Source organism: Populus euphratica, unplaced genomic scaffold, assembly GCF_000495115.2.
Source record: "Populus euphratica unplaced genomic scaffold, PopEup_1.0 scaffold628.1, whole genome shotgun sequence".
Lineage (NCBI taxonomy): Eukaryota > Viridiplantae > Streptophyta > Magnoliopsida > Malpighiales > Salicaceae > Populus > Populus euphratica.
In genome coordinates this window covers 77,800-82,322 of record NW_011500380.1, presented here as the reverse complement: position 1 = coordinate 82,322, position 4,523 = coordinate 77,800, and the positions used below count along the sequence as shown (strand labels likewise).

The 4,523-nt window shown below is 35.2% G+C and overlaps 1 pseudogene; it reads left to right on the top strand.

Moving 5' to 3' along the window:
• Window positions 1–628: 628 nt before the first annotated feature.
• Window positions 629–2,203, top strand: LOC105114225 (pentatricopeptide repeat-containing protein At1g05670, mitochondrial-like; annotated as a pseudogene).
• Window positions 2,204–4,523: the final 2,320 nt, after the last annotated feature.

The following is a 4,523-nucleotide window of genomic DNA, read 5'->3' as shown; positions in this document are numbered from 1 at the left end:
TTAATGTTTGATACTAACATATTTTGTATTTGTTATCTTATTCACTCTTAATGCTTTGCTTGTTAAATGATTAATCTAGATTTATATTGTATAACCCTTGATATAACAAATACTTGACACTTTAATAGCCCAAACTGTATGGTATAACCAATACATGTGCTATAAAAGGAACTTGATTTATTATTAATATAAGTTATAATCATGAATACCTGACAACATTTATAAGTATTAACATTATTCGAATAAGATAACTAATGTAATCATGTTAACAATTTATAATCCAACTGGAACCTCCTTTATATATGGTTTATAATTGAGTAATAAAAGTTTATACAATACTTATTTGAAATACTATTAGTGGATTCTTTTTGTCAAATTTTTTTTTATTATTTAATTTTTATATCAATATCACATCTCAAAGCTATTTTTATTATTGTTGTTATTATTATTATTATTATTTATAATTTATGTATTTAATTTCTCTATTATTTAATTCTGAACTTACTAGATTATTAAAAATACACATTAATTTTTTGTTAATGTTAATTGGTGACTGTTGGAATACTGCATCACGCAACATCATTATTAATTGTCTATGTCGGTGGGGAAGATTTAAAAGAAGCCATTGTTTGCTCATGCAAATGAAGTTTAGAGGCGATGCTCCTGATGCTGTAAGTTATAGTACTGTAATCAATGGGTCTTGCCTTGGTGGGGAGCTGCAAAAGGTGCTGAAGCTCATCCAAGAAATGCAAATGAAGGGATTGAAGCCAAACTTGTATACCTACAGCAGCATAATCCTTCTTCTGTGTAGGAGTGGTAAAGTTGATGATGCTGAAAGGGTCTCGAGGGAGGTGATAAACCTAGGAATAATTCCCGAAACCGTGGTCTACACAACTCTAATTGATGGTTTCAGCAAGTTAGGGAATATGCAAGCTGCTTACAAGTTGTTTGATAAAATGGAGAAGCAGAGAATTGTTCCTGATCTTATAGCATATACTGCTGTTATTTGTGGGCTTTGTAGATGTGGAAAGATGATGGAAGTAGATAAGGTCTTTAACAAAATGTTTAGCAGATGAAATTACATACACAACACTTATTGATGGCTATTGTAAGTCAGGGGAGATGGAAAAGGCCTTTTCCCTTCACAACCAGATGGTCCAAAGTGGGCTGACTCCTAATGTTGTCACATACACTGCACTTGCTGATGGCCTTTGTAAGCTTGGACAGGTAGATACAGCAAACGAGCTCCTTCATGAAATGTGCGGAAAGGGTCTTCAATTGAATATCTGCACTTATAACTCACTTGTGAATGGCCTTTGTAAATCAGGAAATATCAGGCAAGCAGTAAAGTTGATGGAAGAAATGGAGGTGGCCGGCATGCATGCTGATACCATTACTTTTACCACGTTAATGGATGCTTATTGTAAGACAGTGGAGATGGTTAAGGCTCATGAGCTTCTGCGGGAAATGCTGGATAGAGGACTTCAACCCACAGTTGTTACATTCAATGTGCTCATGAATGGGTTTTGTATGTCAGGACTGCTGGAAGATGGTGAGAGGCTACTAGCATGGATGTTGGAGAAGGGTATAATGCCAAATACCACCACCTACAATTCTCTTATGAAGCAGAACTGCATTAGAAATAATATGCGTAGCACGACAGAGATATATAAGGGAATGCGCGCACGGGTAGTAATGCCTGATAGCAACACCTATAATATTTTGATAAAAGGACATTGTAAAGCAAGGAATATGAAAGAAGCATGGTTTTTGCCCAAAAAATGGCTGAGAAGGGGTTTAATCTCACAGCTAGTTCTTACAATTCCATCATCAAGGGTTTTTTCAAGAAGAAAAAGATTTCAGAGGCTAGAGAACTATTTGAAGAGATAAGAAGAGAAGGGATGGCTGCTGATGCAGAAATATACAACCTTTTTGTGGATATAAGCTACGGAGAAGGGAACATGGAAACTGCACTTGAGCTCTGTGATGAAGCAATGGAGAATTGTTTTTTGAACAGAATCAAGAAAGAAAAGAAATAGTTTTGCTTTGCATTTTATGCAAGATTTTTTAGATCAACATGGACAGTCATTACTCCTTACCAAGTCGGCTGGAGATTGTTCAAGATCAATGATTGATTGTAACCAAACTTGACTTCCACTGGTTGTGGACACATATTGCTTTGTGAATTCTGGCACCAGCACCTCCACCACCAATCTCTTCCAAGATTTTGTATGCATTTGGGTATGTTGGGTATAAGAGTTGAACACTTCTGGATTCTAGGTCTAGTTCATCAGCCATGGATGAAATTGACATTGTTTTGGTCTAGATCTTGAATAGATAATGGGTATACCAGACCCGTACCACAAACTATACCAGTATATAAACGGAGATGATATAAGATGGCCCAACCTGTTACACTTTGATTAGAAAACTAAGCCCATTCAGACCTGTCTCATTATTATTTTATTTATTTAAAATTATTTATATTAAACAGTTTGATTTGATAGATCGAACCCAATAATGAAATGTTTTAAGATTTACTATTGATATGTTCCTTTATCATTTTAAAAGATATTTTTAATGATTAATGAAAAATTTATACACTCTGTCTATCTCTAATTCCTATTCTTTTTTTTTGTTTTTACTTCTCAACTTTTTCTTTAAAAACTTTTTTATTTTTTTATTTTAATTTTTATTATTTATTGTTACGCGTCAAATTTGAAATTAAAGCATCATTTTTAATTGTTCTTACATAGATAGACACGCACTTGATCGAATATAAACTCATTATTTTGCATTATGCATGTCTTATAACACTTGAACACTTCAATTATATTAAAAAAATGAAAGAAAAAAGAAAAAACAGAGATGGACATGCACCTGTTCGAATGTAAACTTATTATTTTGCATTATGCATGTCTTACAACACTTGATTGGTTCAAAAGGGAAACACAGGGAAAATTCAATTGGCGTTTGGTAGTTGAAGGTGGCAGTGATTTTTGGTTGCTGAGTTCCAAGAAAATCGAGTTTTTTGTCTGTTTTTTTTTTTTTTTTTCAAAATCCAGAAATATCTCGGCTCATTCTGGTTTTGGATTTTTTCTCTGTAACATTTCTTATGGATTGGTTGAATATGATGTACTTTGGTGGTCTTGATCATGATTCATGACTGCCCAGTGTTGTTCTTGTGGTTCTCTTAAACTTGGTTCTCTTTGGTTTTCTTGTGTGCTTAGCTCCATTGTGAGGTACGGAGGATTTTGTTTTTAGTTGATATATACTTAAAGGTTTGATATTTACCTCGAAATAGAATATGAAAATGAGAAGGCAGAAACAGTTGGCACTATTTACCAATCTACATGGCCTGATGCTTTGGCACCCCATATGAAAATGGACAGATATGGATGTGAAAGGAAGAAAATACCACTAGTTTTAAATACTGATGTATTAGAATTATAGATGTGAATCCAGGTGCAGGAGGGAATCGATCAACTTGATTATATGAAACCTGATCAGAGAAATGTGACTGTAACTGGAACTCTTGTATCCCGTTTTTGTGTTAGATATCAGAAAGGATGAGGCTATGAACAAAGACAAGTTGGTTCAGCTGGACTTAACATCTAAAATCCATGGCTTCGAAGAAGCAGATAAATATTTTTACAGCCTTCCTTACCATCGGAGAATGCCCCTTTGCGATACTCTTTTAAACTACTATGTGGACCATAAGCATTTGGAAAGGCAGAGGCCATAATGCAGACAATGAAGGAACTAGGGTTAGCAAAAGCATTGTCTTACAATTTGATGCTCAGCCTCTATTCCAAGATGGGAAAATATGAGCATGTAGATATTCTGATGCAGGAGATGGAAGACAAGGGAATTTGGTGCAACAAAAATGCGTTCAAGATCTTGGTGAATGGTTATGCAGGTTCTTCCAATATTGAGAAAATGGAGAAACTTCTGATGAAGATGGAAAGAGATTCTCGGATCAACTGGAAAGTTCGTGTTTCTGCCGCAAAGGGTTACTTGAAAGCTAGCTTTACTGAAAAAACTTCGAAGCTGAATTACTCGGGATGAATCATCACACGCACACCCATCCTCTCTCAAAGCAGTTGTTTTTGTAGATCATTTTTCAGAATGATCATCAATTCACCAGAGACATAAATGAACGCTCTACATTTTCAACCACTTCTCGCATCAACTCACATATAATTGCTCTATTTTTGTGCAGTTCATATTCTCCCTCTGCTGTGGTGCTTCTGCACACCATCTTTGAAAGATTTTGCCGTCGGTTGACAACTGTTTTGTCTGTTCGATAAAAAATATTTGGAATTGATGTTGACACACCGACTGTATAATTGAGGCTTGAATACATAACAAGGTGCGTCGCAATGGCAACGGTCCAATCCCTCTCTTTTATTTCTATAGGAAATTTGATGTAACCACTCTTGTACAATTCAATGGATGGTGGAAAGAACCTTACCGTTCATAGGTTGGCAATTGACAATGGCAAACCAAAGCTGGACAAAGAA